At 41.1% G+C, this 24,827-nt stretch overlaps 1 protein-coding gene across 3 annotated transcripts in view; it reads left to right on the top strand.

Moving 5' to 3' along the window:
* LOC109031774 (uncharacterized) overlaps positions 1-24,827 on the top strand; it is a 92,294-nt gene that overhangs the window by 55,236 nt on the left and 12,231 nt on the right. Inside the window, exon 1 of one of the 3 annotated variants that reach the window (XM_019043517.2) lies at positions 14,143-14,292. The exons of the other annotated variants lie outside the window; for them this stretch is intronic. The gene's annotated coding sequence lies outside the window, so the exon portion shown is untranslated. Of the gene's footprint in view, positions 1-14,142; positions 14,293-24,827 lie in introns of those variants that run through there. 3 annotated transcript variants of the gene reach the window in all.

The following is a 24,827-nucleotide window of genomic DNA, read 5'->3' as shown; positions in this document are numbered from 1 at the left end:
ATTTCGTTAATATTGGATCGTGGCATGAGAGTGTAAACTACACCAACACTTTTGACGTCTATATTTACGACCATAAACGACCACGTGGATTTGGGTTGTTGGGTTTACCTTAGAGTAAAAAGGCCAAACCCAACAACCCAAATCCACGTCAGTCATTCCGAGATATTGGAGAAAAATCATTAAACTGTTGCTCCATTAATTCTCAATTTTTGAATTCCCAGATTTCCGAACCGGCGTGACGATATTGTAAAGGACTTCTAATTTTTTTTGAAACATATTGGAGATGTTCAAAACACCAATAACTGTCATTCTCCAAGAATGTGAGTTAGGCACATCTAACATTGTTACAGATGTATGATTTGATAATATCCGATTTATTCTCCTCGACTAGGATATTCGTAATCGAACATCAGTGAACAGCATGAACATCAGCCACGGCCGATGTCCCAAAAATACTCCAATTTTCACACCAAAAGCTGTTGTTGGAGATAATAATTTTGTGTGGTCGAAAGTTGCCGCTACTCACGTTTCTTGCATGGATTCAACGCTGCTGCTCCGTTGCTGTAATCTCTCACTTTGTGCTCAGCCACCAAGTCTCGCACCAGGCCTAATCACAAGTTGCAAGCAATAAAATTGCACGTCTCCGAGGAAATTTCCCAGTAACTCGGCAACAATGCTCTCATGCTTGTTCAATTAAAATTCCTCGGTAGCTGGACTTGGATTCGACTCTCTTTATCATGGAGCTGGGGTTCAAAGGTTAGTAAATTGCACTCATCAAGTGATTGATCAAAATTTTCAAAGTCCCTGACTCCACCTATGAATGAGTGTGCATGCATGTTTTCTCCGAAGCTCCATGTGTGATAAACAGAAATTTCTCGGAATCGCAACTGACGCATGCATGGCTTTGGCGGAGTGCGGATGTGCATTTGTGCAACATTAAACTGCACTTTTGGATCTTCCTCGCTCTGCGTGTGCTGCGCTTTCCCCCATCGAATGCTCACGAAACTAAACTTTCAATTGGGGAGTCACACGACGCACAGTGGATCGAGTCAATTGGAGAGGCCGAACAAAATTTGGAAATTTTAAGAGTTAAGTATTTTTAACCCTTAGCTGAAACGATCACGCGTTAAATATCGATGGCCAAAATCATATTTTTGCTGAGACACTTGCCGTCTCTTTGATATGAGTTTATTTTTCATATACGGGAACTATTCCGAAAAAAATGATGTACCAGGTATTAGCCAGGTACATAGCAAGTCTTTTACTCCATTAAAAAAGCGTAAAATGAGATTCAAGAACGACCCAACTCAGAAATGAATTACTCTTGCCACGCTCAACGCATGAATTCACGAGGATACTCAGGCAACGGCTGGAAGTTTGAGAAAGCATCTCATATGGAGGCTTTCAGGTACTTTCCACACTCCATGCCCAAAAAAAGTTGGGATTTTGATGTCGGATCTCGGTATGATCTTTCTCGAGGAACCGGGGGCGCAGAGATTAGAGATTTCCAGCGGAGATAATAACATGCAACACGGCCCGGGCGGCGAGCGGGGTCAAGAGCCTGAGATAGGCTGAACCTGAAGAACCACCTCAAATATTCAATCAACCATAAACACGCCACCCTGAACGGCGAATGCTCCAATGCCGTGTTCTTACGCTTCTGTGTTTTTGGGTCACTGCCTCGTTAATTCCACGTGAATTCCCATTCATGTAGTTAGCCGAGCCCTCCCAGTTGACGCTGCGCTCCTAACTTTTTTCACATACTTCATTTTCATTTTTACAATGCTGCCGTGTTAAAACTCATCATAAACCTCCAGCGGGCTGATTATTAAAATTGATCGACAAAGCTATAGACAAAGGAGACATAGGGAGTATGGAGTTATCCTATTGGTTGAAATGGGTGGTTCCTATAGACTAAGGGAGAAAATCATGGACTCACTATCGGGTCTCTCGTGGGTTGTCATTAGTTAGTCTATTACCTACCTCCTTTGTCCATTGCAACCACTTGCTTCCACCAATAGGATCCATTCATATCTCTTTTGTCTTATTTGTCTATAGCTTTGCCTATCAATTTTAATAATCGGCCTGCAGGTGGTGCCAAATTTCCTTTGATAAAAGACGAATTGCTTAGAAAAAGTTGTAAAGATTTGATTTAATGTAAAATATTTGAAAATGTAAAGAAAAAAATGCATACATTTTCTCAAAAATACACATTTTGTCCGGGGATTTTTGGCAACTCTCGCATGTTGACGCAGCGTTTTCCCTTAGCACAGCAGAATGATAATGTGCACATTGCGTCATTAAGTTGAAAGAACCAGATGTTGAGAACGAACCGAACGCGGTTGGACGCACGAGCCGTTTGGATACGGTGTTAGTGATTTTGTCAACGCGTGTTAATATTCAGTATAAGACTGAAATTCTAAAATGAAATGTGGAGGGGAGAAAGTTCATTTGGGCACGGCACTCCCTATAGAGAACTGCACTGCGCTGCATTGAAGATGGATCCAATTAGACCTGAATTGTGCCGCATGTATAAAGTCCTCTGATCGGTCGTGACCAATGTTGCACCAAAGAACATTTTCTGTACGGGGGAATACCGTGCTCGAATTAGCTGTTTTCCCTCTGCAGTGAGTAATCCATTTTGCAAGATACTCCACGCTCAGAGACCAAGAAGAATGATAATTTCAAATTTCATAATCGTTGACGCCTGAGTTTTCCACTAACCACTCCATTCAGACTGTATTAAGCGACTTACGGGTAATCTGATGGATGATACGACCCATTGAAGCACCCCAGCATTTTCTGTTTCTCCTCTTTGGCTAGTCTTGTGAAACCTGCGCCCATTCACTCACAACTTTACATAGACCAAATCTCAGGGGTTGAAAATTTACAGCCTCGCATAAAATTCGGCGTGAGCGGCCAGACCGAACTTTGTCACATTGACGGAAGTCTAATGCACTAACCACTCTCAAGGTGCAATGTCTGAGTGAAATTGAGAAATGAGACTCGAGGGTCAACAGAAAGGAACCAAGCCACATCTGCGACGTTGCACAGTGCACGAGAAAAAATCGTGCGTGGAAAGTTTGGCTCCTGCATAAGATCTCTGAATGTTAAGATAGCATCAAACTTCATGTTCAATTTCTGCAAAGTTTGGCTCACACATGTGAAACTTGCATTTCTTGCATGTGATAGTAGAGCTTCGGTTTGCAGTTCAAAACCACTCGGTATACTCAATTTTTTCCAAGAACTGTGGTTGGTTCCTTTCTGCTTAACCTCAGTCCAAATTCAGATGTACACTCGATGGAAACGTCATGAGATCCACGTATCTCTGTTCTGCCGCACGAGTTTGTCACCGTGGGATGGAGTCAATAAGAGAGGTCCGACAAGATTGGAAACTTTAAAAGCTTATAACTCCGTTCATACATAACTGTGAGGTTCTAAAAGTGGTTCCATTAGTTTCATTGTGAAATTCTCTTCTACAGGCACCCCTTAAAATTTAAAATGTGACGAAATAAACATCAAAATTTCCAGTTTTAGTCAAACATTTAATGTTCCGCCCTCTCTGATTGACTCGATCCAGTGTGCGTCGCAGACTTCCTGTCATACTTTATTTTTTCTCTGGAAAACCAGTCAAATATCTTGAGAACTTCCTTGGCTTTTCCTCTCTATCAGCAGAATATTCCGTTTAAATTTCAAGCTATACAGTTGACTCGTTTCTCCTTGAAAAAATAAAATAGTGGCGAAAATTTGAAACGCCGCAATGGAGATACGTGGTCTCGCACTTTAGCCATTGATTTTTTCTGCAAGGTTCTTCCCTCATCCTCAGATGTCCCAGAGTGACCAACGCTTTTGGTCGATAGAATAAAAAATTTGACCAAGCAACCAAGTGTTTTTGAGTGTTCTGAGTCTGGCCGAAAATAAGTAACTCATGCAAAGTAACCCTCAGTAACCGTAAACACGGAATTTTTTACGGTGTATAGGAGAAGACCCATCGAGACTGTAGCAAATGGCGACACTGATAATGAGAAGAAGTAGCACTCATGATTAAGGTTAACACTCGTTCGTGATCGTTGGAACACCTTCCGTTGTTCAATCGTTCATTCTTATGCGGCTTTTTTACTACATACTCTTATTTGCAGCTACTTGTCAGATAAGCTTTACCGTTCCATCGCCCTGGCGCCAACATTGTTCGCTCTACCTATCCACTCTAGTGCCAAATTTCATTCAGAAACATCCATCACAAATTAAAAGACTATCTGTTGGGTCATATTTTGAAATGAATTAGCTGCGCTGGTCACAGGATCGTAGTTTGATCTTGATTCTTGAGGACTAGCTAACGATAATGAGATCAGTCCAAATAGCAACTCTCTACGCTCAAAAGTAACCGAGATATCGCGCTTTGAAAAATTCGATTTATATGACGTCATCCACCGCGGTAGCGACACCCTTGGTTTTATCAGTCAGGGAGACACACATTTTAATCAACGTGAAACTCGGGTGAAAGCAAGGTGGAAAAAACCAAGGGCATCACCAACGCGGTGGATGACGTCATCAACCGAATTTTCCAAACCGTGTCATCTCGGCTAGTATTTAACGTGGAAAGTTTCTGTTTGAGCAGATCGAATTATTTTTAGCTAATCTTCAAGAATCAAACTCATAAAAAGAATCTACGACCAGCGCAACTAACCCATTAGGAACTACAATTTCCGGCTCACTTTAGAAACAGCATTTGTGGCATTAGTTTCAGTATGAAGATAGGTGATTTTATGTATGAGCCAGAGATTGTAAGTAGCTCCCCATTGCAAAATGCAGTCCTATTATACTAGGACAATAAGAAGCTTTTGGTTCACCATACAGGGTGATCCAAGACCCGTGCCACCCTCAAAAGTTCCTCCTATAACTCTTCCCCCTTTTCGCGACGATCCCCTTAAAATTTTGAGGGGCCTCAAAATTCGTTTCCCCTGGCCTCGGAGCACTCACAAAATTTCAAGTCTGTTTTAATTTGTTCTAAAGTTTCAATGGTTAACATGCTGGGTAGTGCAGCTGGTGGCGGCGGACTTTTGAATCATCCTGTATAAAGTCAAGTAAATGCTGTTTTGATTAGCATCATTCGGACCGGTGAGATTCTCCTAAGTTAGCAATAGTCCTATTCTGCTGTGCTAAGGAGGAACGGCATATGAGCCCTGATACGTTACCAAATTTACTGTGGTAAAACACTAATGTTTCGGGAGCCTCGCGAACCTATCACTCCAAAATTTTAAGGGTACTTTTTCGGCAATTTAATCTGAAATACCCATCGAAAATTTAAAGGAAAACTAATTTCACAACATCCCTCAAAAATAAATATTTTATCGAGGGACTTTTGACAACAATCGAATGTGTCCGTACGGGTTTTTTCCTTAGCACGCCAGTATATTCGTCCATTTAAACTACTGTGAAACCAAATTCTAGGTGAAGTAGTCTACAACGTTGCGTATCTACTGTTTTACGCATATTTAGACAAACGAAATCCAGTAATGTTGATTTTTGCGAGTCGTTTTGTGCTTGGATTGTTTAAAGAGGAGAACTAGGAATAGAACAGGAATAAGTTGAAAATTCTAAGTTTCATAGAATAGGAAAGCTCCTAGAAATTTCCGGTTTTAAAGCTACCCAAATTTTCCTGCTTAAACATAGATAACACGTTGAAAATTGAGATCATTATTGTTACCAAAACGGTCCACTTCGTAGCACATTGGATTAGTGCACGAGTATTGTGAGCATGGTGTCAGCTTGGTGTACATCGTGAAAACGGAGTTCATTATGTGAATCCTATCTTCGAGACTCAGCGATCTCAACATAGTACCGTACTGGTATCATAACGGTCATAGCCTCAACTTGCGAAGTTACAGACAGCCCATCCTAATGAATCTCCTAGTATCGCATAATGTAAAAAAAGCTTTTTGAAAAGCTCATACCTTTGAATGCGATAGAGTTGCGAGGTTGGTGATGGGGTAGCCCCGATTCTTACTTGATAATATGTATTGTACGTCTTCCTCTTGTCACGGTTGAAACTAATAAGGAATCGCATGACACCATAGAAGCAGAAGAAAACATACTCACAAATGCTTTAGTGCACCTCTTCTTTTACGCGCTCTAACTTATTTCAATGTAGGTATCTCCATGTGTTAGTTGAAGGTTTGACAACCGGAATCTAAAAATCGGGTGAAAAAGAAAAAATTGAGTATTATCTGATACAACCCGATGAAAGAGGAAAAAGAAACATATCTCCATTGTGCAAGAGTTCACGTCCAAAAAATTGGCGCACTTTTAGAGTGCGATAGGAGATCGGCTGTCTTCAGTTTAGCATTGTAATTAAAGATCATGATAGCGATTATTTTGTCCCACTCTCACAGTTGGTACATTTGTTTTTCGCAGGCTCTGCTAATTACAATTTTAATATACTCTTTCAACCTTACTGCTTCAGCAGTAATCCTCTCTCAAACATTTTTATGATAAAAATCCCAGTAAAATTTTTTGGGGAGGATTTTGTTTTTTTGCTTTGATAGCAAGGATTAATTTTTAGGTAACCCTTAGATGCCTACAAATACATCCTAAGAAAAGAATCAGACGTCATATTGAAGAAAAAAAGAACCAAATCTAGTACCACCACAGCCAACAATAGGAAAGACGTATTCAGGCCTCATTTTTTAATCTTTACTCCCGAATCTGAGAGACACTTCATTGGCAGCATCGAGCGGAGCATTCCAAGCTTTCGCCTCGCGCCATCACGCCTTCAATTTTGCAGACGCAACACGGACATCCATCAAGCACGAATAGTTGTATCCCTGTGCGTGACTCTTGATAAGAGATGGTCCCTAGATGAACCCGCTCGTCTTAGATTAACAGGCTTCAGAGGGCGCGGAGCGGCCAGAAGATGTATCCCTACTATCCGTGTAATAACTGCGCTGTGATATTATCAACTTAATGTTAGGTTTTTGTGGACCAAGATCCCACGTCCCTTGGATGGTCACAAATTGTGAACATTTCGACACTCGAAATTCCTCTTCAATTTTTAGAAAATAATTCAATGGGTCCATCGTCGTTCTTCTTCTAGATAAGTGGCTCAAAAATTACGATGAGTGCATCGAGAAGGTCTACAATTTACCCCTCGTCTTACAGTCTAAGAAAAAATGTGCGCATTTTAAGCTCCCTGTCTCGTAAAGCACACTGAAGATATAATTTGGTACAGACATGACATGACATGACATTATAAAGTGCATTTAATGAGCAAATAAGTGCACCTTGAAATTCCTAGAGGATTTTAGTGATTTTCCTTTAGGTTGGCAGCCATGCTCCTGGCTGGCTGTGGTTGCGCCTCAAGTAGGCGTCCCAAGCTCCTATCTTGTCTCGGTCTTGACACCCGGCCCCGGCCTGGGCTCCAACGTTGCCAAACCGTCAGAGACTCCTAATCAAACCATATTGATATTCCGGGTTTAATCCTCCGATTTGGCAATCCTGCCCATGCGGCCACGTCGCACCGTGAAAGCTCCTCCGCCAACCTCGAAAGTCGAGCTAGTGCGTTAATCCTCGAATCAAGACGTTCGATCGATCGAGGATGTGCGATTGATCGAAGCCCCAATTAATCGCTTGATATCACTCATAAGTAATCAAAATGAAATGGACTAATCGCGAGCGGGACGTCACGTCGCGTCGTCGTTGGTCGGTCGGTCGGTCGGTGGCCGGTCGCGGCAGCAACATTCCGATCTGGGGAAAGTTCACGCTCCGCCGAGGTGCTCGCTCAATGTGGAAAATCCCGACCGAATCCGAGCATACAACACGGCTGCCGGCCGTGATTGCGAGGAGAGCCGTAACTGTCAAATTTTCCAAATCGAGTTTCCTTCAAAGTTCGTCTAATTTCGTTTAGATGACAACACTAAAATAGCTAAAATAGCAAAATTCGTCTAATCTCGTTTTAGATGAAATCATTGATAAAGCGAAAATAGCAAAATTCGTCTTATTTTTATGAAAACGGTATATATGAGAAAGCAGTAAATGCGCAAATGATGACGTAGTTTCAGACAAAACAGCAGTAAGTGACATTATTCCCACAGAGAGCCAATGAAAACAGAGCTTTTGAGTAAAATTCCTCCCTTTCCTGCCGATTTGTAACCTGAAAGTGTGTTTGTTGTGTGTCCAAAATGCAACCACGAAAGTATGCAGAAGATAGCACTTACGGCCGTCTTGCCTAATACTAGCTTAACATGAAAATTAATAATATCCTTTTTATGTAATTGTAATAATTTGGTCGATTTATAATCATCTAGACGATTTCTGAGAGTCTTTCGAATAATTTATGGCAATTTGACAAAGAGCCGAGGCTTTTTTCAATAAAATTTTCCGCTCCGAAGCTAGGTACTGAGCCCATTTTCTCAAAACTGCATTTTCGCACAGGAGAACTGCCGCTGGTAAAGTACCATCCCATCGTTCGGAGTCAATATTGGACCACTAGCCGTGGTGATAAAACACCAAAATAGAATAGTCCATTGGAAAAATTTCATGTGTAGAACGCCGTGTCGCGTCGTGCACATATTCAAAATGAATCGATTTCACACCAGAAATACGAAAATAGTTATAACAATGGCCAAGTTGCGAAAACACTCATCTCCGTTTGCGACTTTCCAGACTTCCTGTCTTTACTTTTTCTTTGGGAAATCAGTCAACTTGATTTTTTTGATTTCCTTTATTTCCCGTTTCTATCAGCATGAATACTCTCTATTATCAAGCCAAATAATTAGAGAACAGCTTATAGCGAGAGTACAGACCAGACAAGTCGGTAATTTTGGGATTAGGTAGCTCATCAAGAGCAGCCAACCTTCTAAAAAAATGGCACTGCCAATGTTCAGATTCCGCGATATCAAATCAAAATGGCTAAGAATGTTAATAGCTGAGCGTTCTTCCGCATGAATGTAATGATAAATGTATGCAAAAACTGTGCTTTACAAACGACGGGTACGGGTCGTGAAAATTGTGAAAATAAATCACTTTGAATGATTTGAATTCTATGATTTCTATGGATTAAAATAATCCAGAGTGATTTATTATTACAATTGTTACGCCCCGTCGTTCGTAAAGCACTTATTTGACTTAGTTTTTGCATGTATTTACCATTTTTGCAGAAGAACGCTCATTTATGAATATTCTTGGCCATTTTGGTTTGATATCGGGGTCTGAAGATTGGCAGTGGCATTTTTTGTCTTATAGAAGGTTAACTGCCCTCTTTGGCCCTTAGAGCTCCATATTTCGATATGTTCGCACTCTCCCTATACATGTACTCTAAATACAGTTAGCCTGTTTTTCTTGGTTAAAAAGACAATAGAAACGGAGATTTTGAACCACCGCGATGGATATACGCGGTTTCGCACTTTCGCCATTGATATTCAATTCAGGCTGATCCAAGGTTAAACCGCCAGATTGTAGGAGCGTGTTCTATGAGTCAAAACAATACTTTTTTTCTTCCATAATAATGTTTCCTGAATTTCATTTTCGCCTTTTCGAGGTAAAAAATCTTACTCGTATTTTCACCCATAGAACACGAAGGTGAAGCGTTCCCGCCTTTAAAAATAGCTTGAAGCGACTGTCTCGCTTTCCATCAATCGGAACTCGTAATGGGGCCTTATTTAAACCGATATTATTGTATTTATAACTCTAAGTATTTGATTAAAAGTAAGACAGTAAGTTTGAATTTTTAGTCAACGTGCGTTAAAAATCAGCATGAAGCTGAAAATCTCAATACAGAGGGAAAAAGCTCGCATAGCACAATTTTCCCTCAAAAAGTACGCGGTTTGGTGCAACACTGGTAGGATAAAGACCATTCAGGAAGGCTACTGCAGACGCATTTCGGGTCCAAGTGCTGAAAATCATCCACCAAAATCTTAAAATTCCGTCAAAAGTTCTGTTTCCAACTAACCGTCGATATCGATACATTGATAAATTGGTTGCAAAATGGAAAGAGTGCTTTCGGCTTTGTTTAAAGATTTCAGAGGATGATTTTCAGTACGAACATTCTTCAATGACTTTTCTACAGACTGACATTTAGATTTCCCCAAAACAATTCACCTAACAGTTTTTGAAATATATCTGACGTACCCAGAATGCATTGCGCAAAAACCTTTGTTTTTGGTAGGATGGAAGCGCCAGGGGATTAGTCTCGGGACAAGGCGGTGCAGTCTAAAAATTCCGACTCGGAGTGCACCAACTGCACGACGAGCTCCAAGTAAATGGATGGAGGCGGCTCCGACTCACGGCCCAATTTTTCAACGTGCAGCGTTTACGGGCGCCCGATATTATGAATGAGTGCATGAATCGATAAACTGAATGGAATATCCACGTTGCTCGTGGGAGGGGTGTGGGGGGAGCCCGGGGAGGGGGCGGGAGCGAGGGTGGAGGAGCGACTCTGATTCTTGGAAACGGAAAGTTCCGCGATTGTTAGACGCCGAGTGCTCTTTCAAATTTGATCCATCCCGTTAAGGTTAAACATTTTATCCTGAAAGGTGAAAAAAAGTGGGCGCTCCGCTCGCGGCCCGCTGATGAGACGCCATCTCCGAACAATGTTCACTTCTCCACCGCAGCCTGCGGGGGAGGGGCCGCCCGTCCGTTGTCAAATTGCAATACATTTTCCAATTGGAAACTATACAATTTCTGTCTCAGTTTAGAAACAGCGTATGTACCATCATTCAATGTACGTAAGTGCCTTTACCGCTGAGCCAGAAATTATAGTTTCGAATTGCAAAATGTAGCCCAATTTTGACTTTCAAAATCAATTGGACTACGTTTTGCAATAGGAAATACAATTTCTGGATCATCCGGAAAACCGCTTATGAGCCTCCGTGCTAAGGAAGAACGCCGTATGAACATTCGAGAGTTGCCAAATTTCCCTTGATAAATATGTATTTTCGACAACATTCATGCATATTTTCCCTTGAAATTTTCAGATATTTTAGATTAAATCGCGTGCAGAATTGCCTGAAAATTTTGGAAAATAATTTCACAATTTTCCTAGTAAATTCGGTTTTTATCGGAGGAAACTTGGCAACGTCTGAAGGCTCATACGGCGTTCTTCCTTAGAACGGCAGAATAGGGAAACTAATGGCACATACGTGCCTTCTAAACTGTTTAGAAACAGCCTATGTACCATCATTCAATGTACGTAGGTGTCTTTACCGCTGAGCCAGAAATTATAGTTTCGAATTGCAAAATGTAGCCCAATTTTGACTTTCAAAATTAATTAGACTACGTTCTGCAATAGGAACTATAATTTCTAGATCGTCCGTAAAAACACTTATAAGCATAGGGAAATTAACGGCACGTACAAGCTTTCTAACTGAGACAGAAATTGTAGCTCCTAATTGTGAAATGTTGTCCACTTACTTATCATAAAAAGTTATCAGTAACTCGTCGATTTCCAGACGCAGGAACGGGGGAGCTGCGTACCCTCTTACATCGTGTTCGATGACTGTTACGGAAAGAAATGAATTTCGAATGAACTGTTTGATTAGTCTAAAGTTTAGACAAACTTTTCATACACAGGTTGTGACCACCGTCAAATCTGGAGAACTCATGTGGGCTTCGTTACAATGGGTTGAGCTACATCAGCTAACATCAGTACCGAGACTACAATCAGAAAGATCCGCGATACCAGCGCTCAAAGTTTTTAGAATCGAACATTGATGGCTCGTCACAGCTCCGCCCAAGTTCTACACTGACGTGCTTAAGGAAGAACGCCGTATGAACCTTCAGAAGTTGCCACATTTCTTTCAATAAAGACCTAATTTACTGGGAAAATTAAGAATGTTTTCTTCAATTTTTTCAGACAATTTGTCGCAATTTTTCTAAAATGTCTGAAAATGTCAAGAGAAAATACGAATAATCTTTTTCAAAAACACATATTTTATTCGGGGCGATTTGGCAACTCTCGAATGTTCATACGGCCTTCTTCCTTAGCACGGCAGTGCAGTTCTACAGACTTTCATTTTCTCCGTGCTTTGCAGAAAGGAGCCAATCATGTCCTTTAGGGCTATAATGTCGCAGACATTTAGTCAAAGCAGGCATTTTATCAAATGCCTAGGCATCTAGTCATATATGCCTAGGCTTAGAGACGGTTGTTGGACCAAATGTTGTAAATTTATGGCGAAGGGGTCACGAGTTTTCAATGTTTTGGGAAAAATAACTCATCAAATCTACGAACTCTCCTTGTTCCTTCCTCCTCAAATGCTTCTCATTTATTTAAAGTTAGACTCGTAGGAATTTCGTGTTCTATGATAGGCTGAAAATTTAAAGAATAATGTTCGTTCAGGAGCTAAAAATTGTTTAAACTATTCGTGTATGCACATTTTTGCAGAGAATGCTTTCTTACATGAGCGATGAGTTATTTTTTCCAAAATTAGGAACGAGATCAGAATTTCAATCCAAGTGTACATACTTGGCTATTTGCCGAGGCATTTGACAAAATGTCTGATTTTACAATTTGCCTTCGATTTATACTTTCTCCTAACCTAAATTGTCGTCCACTCTCCGTTTCCTCCTTGCAATACGTTTACTGACAGGTGTGTTTCTATCCTTGCGTGCACTTTGCCCAACAACTTATAGGCTATGGATCAAGACTATAATACTATGGACTCCGATCCCATGATTCACAATCAGTGTGGCGCCTGGCGCCTACCGTATCGCCTTGCCGCGCCCGTTGGCTGTCGCTTGCTTCCTTGCCACAGCGCAGCCTGAATGGGATTCAGCGAATGATGTCAGCCGTATCCGAGCGGGCAGGTGTAAGATGTCTCATTCACAGAGAAAACAGAGAAGGTGGTGGCCTAGCAGATGTGTCAAAATTAGTTACGACGCCACAGAGAAATAAATGCGTAGACCAGGGTGGCATGAGATGAGATGACGATGGCTAACGAACAAATACCGCATATCTGCTAACTGACGATTTTGCAGAACGAAGAGAATAATTCCCCACTTTTGTGATTTTAAGGATCGATTTGCAATTTTTGTCATTGAAGCGCCCCCTACAGAATTGGAACAAAACTGAATTCATCAGCTTGCGTATTTATACTGTGGCATGCTTTGCGATATATCGATTGATCAGCCTTTTAAACCTATGGAAAAGGATCAATAAACAGGGTGTTCGCATTGAACACCTTAATAATTCTGCCGTGCTAAGGAAAAACGCCGTATGAGCCTTCAGCCGTTGCCAAGTTACCTTCGATAAAAACCGGAATTGAAAATTGTGAATATTTTTTCCCAAAATGTTCAGACAATTTTGTACGCAATTTTATCTGAAATATCTGAAAATTTCAAAGAAAATTTTGCATAAATGTCGTCAAAATACAAGTTTTATCAAGGGAAATTTGGCAGCTCTCCAATGTTCATACGGCGTTCTTCCTTAGCACGGCAGCATTGTTCTTTTCCACAGCTTCACATGGGAAAATATTGATAATCGATCATTCACGCCGCACCTCTGCAATGTAAGAAAAACAATCGATTCTTCACCTATAAATCGATAAAATCGATATTTTCAATGGATTTAAATGGGGAAAACACTGTTGCCAACTTGCAACTTCGCTACTGATACGGTGTCATGTTGAGAGAGAGTCGCGTGCATGTCGCAATAAGCAATACACTATTTCACACAGAGGACTTACCAAAAATTGGGACAAAAAATGAATATGAAAAAAGTACCAGGACATGTTGAAAGGAGGACAGAGAAATGGAGGAAAAGTGACTTGTCATCCACAACCCAACATTGCTACAGAGACTTTTTTATTAGACCCGTGGGTTTTTTATCGCGACGTAGGAGGGTAAATTTGATAATTCTGCCTCTAATTCCCTACTTTCCTCGTTGAGAGGGCGCCCATCCCATATCACATACTCAGATTGATGGAAGTTGAAATCATGTATCTTGAGTATGACGGCTCAAAATTTCCGCCGATATTTTACACGTTTGAAAAATGGGAAAAATCAAGAGCAGGACAAGCAGTTTTGTTTGGAATTGTCACACAGTATTCTATATTTGTTGAAGAAATAGCAGTAAAAATTCCGAGAAAAAAGATGCACTTGTTTTCCGTCGAGAAAATTAAGTGTGACAAGAAACCTGCAACGTTGCTAAGAGTTCGAATTTCACCGTCGCTATGCATGATCATCGGTGACTTCTCCTCTGACTTCTCAAACGCTTATTTCTCATCCAGTCTGCTTTTAGAGATCTATCTATGTGACCTATTTCCGTGATTTTTCAGCCAGCGCATCGGTCATAATTACCAGGTGAGCTCAGATACTTTAGTGTCTTTTTTTCTGTACTTGAAATATCATAGGACATCCTCGGTCAAGGAGTATAATGCTTGCAATGCTGATAGTACTGTTCATCTTGCTCCTCATTTACTACTGACGAATTCAAGCAGGCTCGGACTGGCCATAAGGCCAATCTGCCATTGGCAGATACGCCCCCTTGGCGCGCCAAAAACGCGCCCCTCTGACAGATAGCAAAATGAGAGGAAAAAAAATTACAACCGAGAATATATGCGGAAAAGTTCTTAAATGAACGGGAGAAGAGAGAGTTAGGAGTGAAGAGAGGTGCTTTTACGCATAGTGGGGAACAGAGGTCCAAGAACTACTTTCTGAAGCGTAAACACTTTTCTGTGAAATTGTCACCTTTTTGTTAACGTACAGGCGCTTTATCATCCCCTTCCTTCATTCTCTATGTGTAACTCCCGTAAAGGCCATAGCCGGTTCGATTTTTAGACATACGCACACTTTATAGACCTCTCGAGAGACCTTTAAACATATTTCTTCCTTTTCAAAATGACTATTGATTTGGACATTTTAGCATATCTCGGGCAAACTTAACCTTAATTTATTTCGAAATTGAAAAGTAAGAGACATCTAAAGTGTAAACGCGATACAACTATTCTCGCAAGATGGATGTCCTCGTTGCATATGAAAAATGTAAGACGCGATGGCGTGAGTCGTGAACTCGCAATGCTCTTCTCTAGATTAAAGCAACATTACAAATAAGACAAATGGAAACAAAAACAATATGGAAATAAAGCGAGGGAAAGGATGCGCGTTAACGACGGCGCAGAGATACAACTATTCGTACTTGATGGACGTCCGTGCTGCATCTGAAAAATTGAAGGCGCGATGACGCGAAGCGTGAGCTCTCGATGCCCTGCTACATGCTGCCAATGAGGTGTTGCTCAGATTCAGGGGAAAAGTTAAAAAAGAGGCCCGAACACATCTCTCCTACCTTCGGCTGTGTTATTTACGTAGAGCTTGAAGCACCATTAAGAATAAGACAAACGGAAACAAACACAATATGGAAATAAAGCGAGGGAAAGGATGCGCGTTAACGACGGCGCAGAGATACAACTATTCGTACTTGATGGACGTCCGTGCTGCGTCTGAAAAATTGAAGGCGCGATGACGCAAAGCGTGAGTTCGCGATGCCCTGCTGCCTGCTATATGCTGCCACTGAGGTGTTGTTAGATTCGGGAGAAAAGTTAAAAACGAGGCCCGAGTACGTCTTTCTTGTCGTCGGCTGTGTTGATACTCATTCTTTCTTCTTTTTTTAGGTTCTTGCCTGATTCTTTTTTAGGATGGATTTTTAGACCCACGTCTTAAGCTCGTGTAAACCGCAGCACTGACACGGTTCTCATGGAAATAATGGTGCTTGGATGCGTCTAGTGGCTTCAATTTTTTTTCTTTAATTTCAGAAGTCTGTCGGTCACTTCAATACGCTCAATTTTACAATTTTTACTCTGTACGAGTAATAAACTTTGAACCTGAAAATAGCGTAAACTTGTGCTGCTTTGCCAAAATTTTCTGAACCCCTCTCCACGAAGGGGATGCCCCATCAGGAAATATCACATTACGCCCCTTTAACCAGCCAAGGGTCTACGCCCTCAGATGCGAGCCAGTCCGACCCTGAATTCAAGAGCAATGCTATGCATTTTCCCTCCTTTTTTTGTGAAAATAATTTGAACAATCCCTGGAAAATCCAAAATTTATCATTATGCATTCTATGAACGACTCCGGAGGCCATGCTGTTCTGCGGGGAAATCAAAGTCTAAAAATAACCAGAAAGGAAGGGTATCGATAAGGGTCGTTTCTGGGCCCATCTTCGCTGAATTACTTCAAATTTACAATTTTTTTCTCATTGAAGATCTATACTTTACGAGATGCATTCAGGTTTGCTCATTTCAGGTCTAGTACTGACTGAAGTTTTGCGAAAAATAGGAGTTCTTGGCATTTAACCGGAGATCAATACAAGACCCGTATTTTTTGCCGAAATTGACTTGCAGGCCCTTTTTCGACCAGTATTTGACACAAAAAGAGACCAAAAATGACCAAATCATGATGCATTCCCAGCAATATAGATCTTTAATGAGCAAAAAATCGTAAAGTTGAGGAAATTCAGGGTGAGCCCAAAAACTCCTCCTTAGAACCACAAGAAAGCACGATTAACGAAAAGAGCAAAGCGGAAAGTTCTATTCTGACAGTGAGAAATTTCAGGAGGACAATCTAGACTGGAGGAGTCTCGTGATATCCAAAAATATGAGACGGGAATGTAAAAGATGAAAGGAGGTTTCCTGGATTTCAAAGATTAATCTGTCGGTGCTCAAGTGTGCACCTTGACAGGAAGCACGATGCAAGAAGCGTGGACCCCAAAAATGTTGAGCGCGCCGGGCCGGGGGTTAATGACCTTGGAATGTGGATCTCGGCAGTCGGCACCGGCACCGGCAGCGGGAGTGGGACCCGGGCCCGGTGAAATCCGGAATTCCACGCCCGATGTGGCAACAAGAGAGAGCCGCTTAAGTCGCGCCCGGTTGCCACGATCGCCCCCGAAATCCCCACTTTCTCCCAGGCGGAGGCTCCGAATTTCGAGAATTCAAGCGAGCCATTTCGGAGCTCCGTCCAGAGATGGCAAGGCGGATCCAGGGTTCCCAAATGTGAATATTTTACATTCGTTTTAATATCGAAAAGATGATTTTTCAGCATCATGTGGCAACGGTGGGCGGATCGCTCCGATCAGTCGTTCCGGTCGTGCTATGATAACTTTTACTCATTAATTATTCACTAATTAACAGGAAGCTTTGAAACGATTTATCTCACCGGCCCCGGCCCGACCGCATCCAGGCTCCAAGCTCGGCCTCGCCAAGCTCCGAGCTTCATTCCATCGGCGGGCTGATTGTGAGTATTGAAATTGATAGACAAAGCTATAGACAAATCAGACTATGAGAAAATGTAGTATTGGTAGGAGCAGGTGGTTGCAATGGACAAAGGAGGTTGGTAATAGACTTTACGAGAGGCGACCAAGGAGAGACCCTCTGGGGATCTAAGTCAAACTGCCTGTCGGATTATTAAGGGCGAACTGAGCAGTGTACTGCCGTGCTAAGAAGAACGCGTAGAGCCTTCAGACGTTGCTATGCATTTCCTTCGACAAAAAACGAACGCACCCGAGAAATTGTGAACACTTTTCTTCAATTCTTCCAGACAGTTTTGTTCGCAATTTAATCTAAAATATCTTAAAATTTCAAGGAAAAATAGGACTCTCTTCAGAAATGTATGTTTAATTGGGGAAAATTTGGCAACTCTTGAATGTTCATACGGCGTTCTTCCTCAGCACGGCGGTGTAGGCGTGAGCACTGAGAATAAATTAACTTTACATGCCTCCTAGAGCCGAACGAATATTGCAAAACTGTTGCAAGCAACTATTGCCGCTCCGAAGAAGCTCATATTGCCTGTTAATTTTTTGAAGGCGCATTGGTCAAAGTAGACTTAAGCTTTGTGAATAAAGTAACTGTATGTCCTTTCCCTGCTAGAACCGAAGCAACTTCTTCGAACCGGTGCAAGCGACCATTACTGCTCTAAAGACGCTCTAATTGCCTATCCAGTTTTTAAAAGCGAATTGGTAAGAGTAGGTGGAAAACTCTGACAAGGGAGTAAACTAACTTCATGTCCTATGATACGCCCTTACGTCAAAGGAGCGACGAAGTGTAAGACAGATTTTCTCTGTGAGATGTTAATGCACTGAGGATGCTCTTTGGCCTATATCGAAAATTGAAGGCAAGTTTAATCGAAGTGTGTATAGTATCCGTAGTACAAAGAACAAAGCGTTTCACCGCACCAGTCAAATCATTTTTCTCACCAAAGGGAAAATCTCGCATAGAGTATAATTTCCCTCGTGGAGTTAATCTGATTGGATGGAACTAGTTTTGCGCCAAACAGCTCAACTTTACGAGAGAAAGTACACTCTGCGCGAGATTTTCCCTCTAAAGTGAGAAAAATGACGTCACTTTGGGCTAATCATACCATCAGCCAACTTGTGTCTAGTATACCCATGTCCCCGTCGCCCCAATCCTGCTTCCCCGTATTTCAGGTAAAAAAACGCCACTGCAATTTCTAAGAAAGCGAGCATTACTCGGAACCAACACTTGTTTTGCGCATTTGTGTTTCTCTCATGAGAAAAATTGTTCTTCGTCAGAGATCATAAAAATATTCATGAGGGTGCAAGTATTAACCCTCGTTTGCGAACTGAAGTTTCATCGGCCGAAATCGACCCATTTTTAATTTATTCTAATGCTCTGCACCGAGGAGAGCGTCGCACAGTGAATCGAGTCCATTAGAGAATTCGGACAAACAATTTTTAACTAAAATTGCAAATTTTTCTGTTTATTTCGTCACATTTAAATTTCCTGGGTCGCCTTCAGCAGAAAATTTCACGAGAAAACCAATGAACCCACTTTTAGAACCTCGAAGTTTTGTTTAAACGGAGTTATTAGCGTTTAAAGTTTCCAAATTTTGTCCGACCTCTCCTGTTGACTCGATCCACTGTGCTGCGAGGAGGAAAAGAGAAAGAAAAAAAAGTTGAAACGAATTCTTCGCCGGGCCGGGACGCAAATTAGAGAGAATAATCTCGGAACCATCAATGAGGGGCCGGCCTCTCAAACATTTGCCAGAGCAAAAAATGTGAATGAAAAAGTAGAGAGTGGCAGCCTGAGGCCTGGGGCTCATTCACACCGAGCAACTCACACGAGCTCAGATTCCAGCCCCCTGTGCCTTGCCTCTCTTGACTACATTGGGTAACCCAGTATAAATCGTGGGTACTTGCAAGGCCCAAAATGGACGCAACTTTGCCCTACATTTTTCGGAACCACATGCAGTTTGTCGTTTTCCTCTCGAAAGAGCTTAACTCCATTACATTGTTGCCAAATGTACCCTTGCAAATAGCCTTTTTACAGGGAGAATCTCGAGCAATTGTAACTGAAAATTTCACTGATTTTTCTTTCGATTTTATGTAAGAATCAGGAAGATTTTGGGGCGAAATTGCCCAGGTACATATTTGTTAAATAAATTAATTGTTTGAGAAAATTTGGCAACATTGGAATAGAGTTACGCTTCATCGTCCGGGAGACGAAGAGTTGTGCTGAGGAAGAACGTCGTATGAGCCCTCAGGCGTTGCCAAACTTCTTTAAAAATATACGAATTAATTTAGAAAGTTGTGAATATTTTCCTGCCAATATTGTTTGCAATTTAATCTAAATATCTTCAAATTTCAATGGGAAATATTCATAACTTTCCTTAAAAAAAAATAACTCTAAAAATAAGATATTTTTTACAGCTTGCCATTTTTAGTTTGAAATATGCATTACCATCCAAGCTGAACAGAAACGAAAAAAAGCCAATTACTAAAGTTGAAGTCTTTATTAGGTAGTTCACCTTTATTTTGGGAAGAATGCAACATGTGGTGTCTGTGCTACCTCAGAGTGTAAGGCAACTTTATTTCGGGATATCTAATTGTAAGCTCCTGAGCTTGAAAGAAAGTAGTTATATGCGCTGACTTTTTTGAAGAAAACCTGTAAGCACGTCTTTTATGTACGCTGTTCCACTGAAAAGTCAAATCATGTGAAAGCGAAAAAGATTCTGCACTTCTGGAGAAGGTTCTCTGTACCGTGCTATCTCTCTCAGATCCATCGCTGCTGCTGATAAAAATGTTGAGAGTACAGTTAATAGTTATATACCCCTCAGAGAAAAAATTCTGTTTAGCAACATAGGCAGTTTGCATTCAGACCGTCTCCTCCTTTCTTTTCTATTCACGTTAGTTTCCAAGATACCAGACAGTTTTAGTCCCAAAAAGCTTTATCCCAAAAATTGAAAGATTTCCTACAAAGTGCCGGCTAATAATTAAAAATAACAGCGTCTTTGCAGTACTTAAGTAACTATGAATGCGATGGATGGACGAACTTGATAAGCACAAAGCACTGTTGTCAGATGATGGCTTTCTTTCCAACAATCATCCCATCTAATTAAGCCATACATCAACTTATTAGTGTAGGAGCCTCAGTGTACAAAGTTGCCTTTTTTACCAAACAAAATTTCTCATCGGTTATTCATTTCAACACGGTCTTTTACGACCTCAATCCGCAACACCGGATGTTTGAACCAATTTTACAAGCATTTCATTCATGGTCCTAGGCGCGTGATAAAATATGTTTCCAACAACGTAACAATCTGATCACACAATGATGAAGTGCGAGCCGATGTTATGAATGAAATATGTACCCCTGCTCGGGTTCGAAAGAGGTTCAATGAATATTTACCAGAGATTGGGTGCCGTATCTCAGTCGGGTTTTCTGGAATGGCGCTACCTTCGATATTATATCAGCGCACTTTGAATTCCGGTGTCCCTACGCCTGCACTTTGATTCCTCACACAAAGAAAGTAGATAAATAAGCTGAACGTTCAAAATATTCATTAAAAACTCCACCCAGAGCATAGTCCATCGTCTATGCACAGCATGAAGCCGCCGTAATCTCATGTACTTTTTGTTGGGCTTTGAAAATCATTGCCCTCGCTTTCAAATCGCAGCATATTAATCATCCACGCGCAGAATACTCGTAGGATATCTGCCCAATCTAGAACGGATCACTTTTTTCTACTGTACATGCATAAAAGGCATGCCCCGTTATTACAGGAAAATTTCGTTGCATACTTTTTTTTAATACAATTTTTATCGATTTCAAGCGTGGGAGACGATTTTCAATGATGACAATTTAACAGCTGGTAACAAGGCTAATTTTCACATAAATACCGCCAAAACGTTTCGGCTGAAAACTCATTCTTCTTCAGTTGCATAAAAACAGTAAAACATTGTAAAAATCTAAAAACTTAGTACGTGGCTGTACCTTGCAAAACGAGAAAAATGTTGTTATAAAAAAAAAAAAAAAAAAAAAATTGATAACACATGAAAGAAATTTTTTGATGACACATGAAAGAAATGTTTGATGACACATGAAAGAAATTTTTTGATGACACATGAAAGAAATTTTTTGATGACACAGTCACCACAAAACACCGCGACCTAGCATCGATGAAACCAGTCCGGCTGAAAGTAGCCAATCGGCTGAAACTTTAAGCGCTGGATTGGTTCCTTTTCCGTTCCTTCCATTAACCTATCATTATGAAAGGTGTCTTGCGAATAAGATCCACGTGTGATTTAAGTCCCAGAAAGTTATCTAGATAACTCTTATGCAAAAAGCGTTGACGAAATTAATGAGAAGAGGATTATCGGACTTTCGTCCGACTCTGAAGGTTACTTTCTCCAATCGTTTTACATATGTTCGTCGCCGTCAAAATTTTTATCCTTGGAGCCTCGATACTGTAAGGGGAAACCCAGATGGTACTAATTTTTACGACGAATATTTCATAATTGCGGAACACAGCATCAAGGATATTTCAAATGTATGACCAGTATTTCAAGGGTAGCACTAGTACCCAAAACGTTAGGGGGACTCTCAAGCCACCCCAGCCCGACAGGAAAAATCGGCAACACCCCCCCCCCCCCCAACTGGGCCGGCACTGCAACTGTATCATTACCGATCAATGTACCAAAAAATAGCTTTAACTTAAATATCCCCGGCCAATTTAAAGAGGTTATCAATGAAATCAAAGTAGTGTCAGCATTTTGACATCGAGTTCTGACTTGTGAGTTATCTGGGCTGATACAGAGATTAACTCACACGGTGTAAACTGAGGACGCTGAACTCGAGATCAAAAGGGCGGATGACCGAAACCCCTCCCCTGCCCGGCTCACCCTGTCTGCAGCGAGCGGAGGTCGCAAAATGTCAGTGGCATGACGTGCTTTGCGATATTTCGATTGATTTGCCATCTAAATCTATGGAATGGATCGATAAAGAGGGTGTTTGCAATGAATACCTTAAATCGATTCTCTACTATAGCTTTAAATGGGGGAAAATCGATAGTCGATCATTCACGCCTCGCCACTGCAAAATAGGTCATCATGACGTCAGTTTGTCCTATCGCAAAAATATCGCGTGACTAATTCGGTTATTATCAAACAAAACGGAAGTGACCGCACTCTCCCCCCCCCCCCCCCCTTCGTGCCAGTAACTGAACGGAATGCTCATTTCTGAAGTCAGTGCTTGACCCATTACAGTGAAGAAATAAAAGAAGAATCTAGGTTGGTCGGATCTATATCAGATGTAATAAGAAACCATGCAGCCTCCAAAGAAGATCCTCTTCTGTCAGAAATCTTTTCACTAGCTTCTGCAGCTATCCTCGGAAAATAAACGTTGCACTCTTAGTGCGTTTGAGATTTCTGTAATTTAATATAAAAATAATAATGAATTTAGTTTATTTAGACCTAATACCTCTTACCAAATCAGAAAATAATGAAAATTGACCATTTTAATGGTTAAATTCCAAGTGGTTGGGGTAGAGACAAAATATTTCAGGGTCGTATTCATAGTTGTTCTTAAAACAGCCCCTTTTCTTGGGAGGCTCCATTTGTTTTACATTGTGATTAGAAGAGGCTCAAAAAATCCATAAAATTGCATCGCGAAAACGCGCAGGACGCGCGTGGAAATCGACACGCCCAGCATGCATGGAGGCTATTTCAATTGCAATCTTCCGTCGCGTTTCTAAGGCGCAATGATACAACTATTTTAACTCTCCGGAATGCGTGAGGTATCACGCCGCATTTGAAGGCGTTTTCAGAACAGCCAAGTTCCGTTATCGGAATAATCTTTTTGCATAGTTCATATTATTTTGTTTCCATTTCTAACCACTTGTTTAATTATAATCCTCCTATAAAAACCACCCATTTGCTAAATGCAATTCTAGCTGGAGCGCACTTCAGCTATGCATTCACCAGCGCAAAAATGTCAAAGGAAATCGACACGTCCAACGTGCATGGAGAATATTTCCACTTAAATCTTCCGTCACATTCTTACGGCGCAATGATACAACTATTTGAACTCTCCGGAACGCGTAAGGTATCACGCCGCATTTGAAGGCGTTTTCAGAACAGCCAAGTTCCGTTATCGGAATAATCGTTTTGCATAGTTCATATAATTTTGTTTCCAATTCTAACCACTTGTTTAATTATAATCCTCCTATAAAAACCACCCATTTTCTAAATACAATTCTAGCTGAAGCGCACTTCAGTTATGCATTGTAACTAGAATTCAGCTAGAATTGTATTTAGCAAATGTGTGGTATTTATAGGAGGATTATAATTACCTAAACAAGTGGTTAGAAATGGGAACAAAATAATATGCACTATGCAAAACGATTATTCCGAAAACGGGACTTAGCTCAACTTAGCTGTTTTGAAAACGCCTTCAAATGCGGCGTGATACCTCACGCATTCCGGAGAGTTTAATTAGTTGTATCATTGCGCCGTAAGAATGTGACGGAAGATTTAAATGGAAATAGCCTTCATGCAGGCTCGCCACATCCCATCTCGGGCCCTGGTACCAGTTATAAGGTCCGGGCCCCAAGCACGGAGGGGGGGGGGGGTCCGATGGTCATCCCCCGGGAAATTTTAGAATTTATACGACTAATTGGACGCATTTTGAAGCTTCCATAAAGAATTTTTCCATCAATTTCTGCGGAATAATTATGTTTTTTTTTTTATACTTTCAGCACAAAATACTTGCGAATTGTTGCATTCAAAACACCTGGAAAATTTTTAATTTTTTTTGGGGGGGGGGGGCATATGATACTATTTTCACTTCTATGAGGGTCAGGCCCCCCTGGACTCCCCCTTCGTTTGTCTATGGTAAGGGAGTTGAGCCATGAGCCATTGAAGTAGAGGATGCCCAGACTGGAGACCCTTAGCATCTGACGACGGAAGAAAATGAAACGCAGTTACTAAAAATATCCCTCTGTACTGAAAATCTTAAAAATAGATTAAAATTTTCCAAGAAGTATACTTCTTTGAAAATTTAGGAAGAATTCTGCAGTGCCCCAGCGTGTTTCTGAAAATCTATTCACCTTTTGCGAAATTTTTAGGGTAAATTTTTCACTTTTTCAAACAAGGGTTGCATGTGAATTCGTAGTGGTTTTTCACGGGTAACACGGGCCCCCTCCGTGGCCCGGGCCCCGGTCATGGACCAATAGAATAAATAAGGACTCCCAACTCCCTATACTACCCTGTGTTAAAAACCGTTAACGCGCGCTCGCAGCGAACCTGGCAGAGGGTGCGGTGAACTAACGCCGCAGCGGTCCACGATCGTACCTCTATAGTATGTTATTCCATGCAATGTTCTTTGTTTATCTATGATTTATTTATTTGTGTAGATACTTTAATACATTTTACTTTCGCAAACTAATGAAATTGTATAGATACATACCTTCGGCAGAGGTCAATGCGAAAGACTTTGATTTGAAGTATCTTATCAAAACACGAGCAAAGATGATTCAGTCAACTTCTGACGCAGAATCAAAGAGACTTGCTAATAATCAAATTAAAGGTAATGCTTGAAGTCAAGTATCTT

The sequence above is a fragment of the Bemisia tabaci genome, chromosome 4 (genome assembly GCF_918797505.1).
Source record: "Bemisia tabaci chromosome 4, PGI_BMITA_v3".
In the NCBI taxonomy this organism is placed as follows: domain Eukaryota; kingdom Metazoa; phylum Arthropoda; class Insecta; order Hemiptera; family Aleyrodidae; genus Bemisia; species Bemisia tabaci.
Note: the sequence above shows the minus strand (reverse complement) of the source record. Positions and strands in the feature narration are given on the sequence as shown.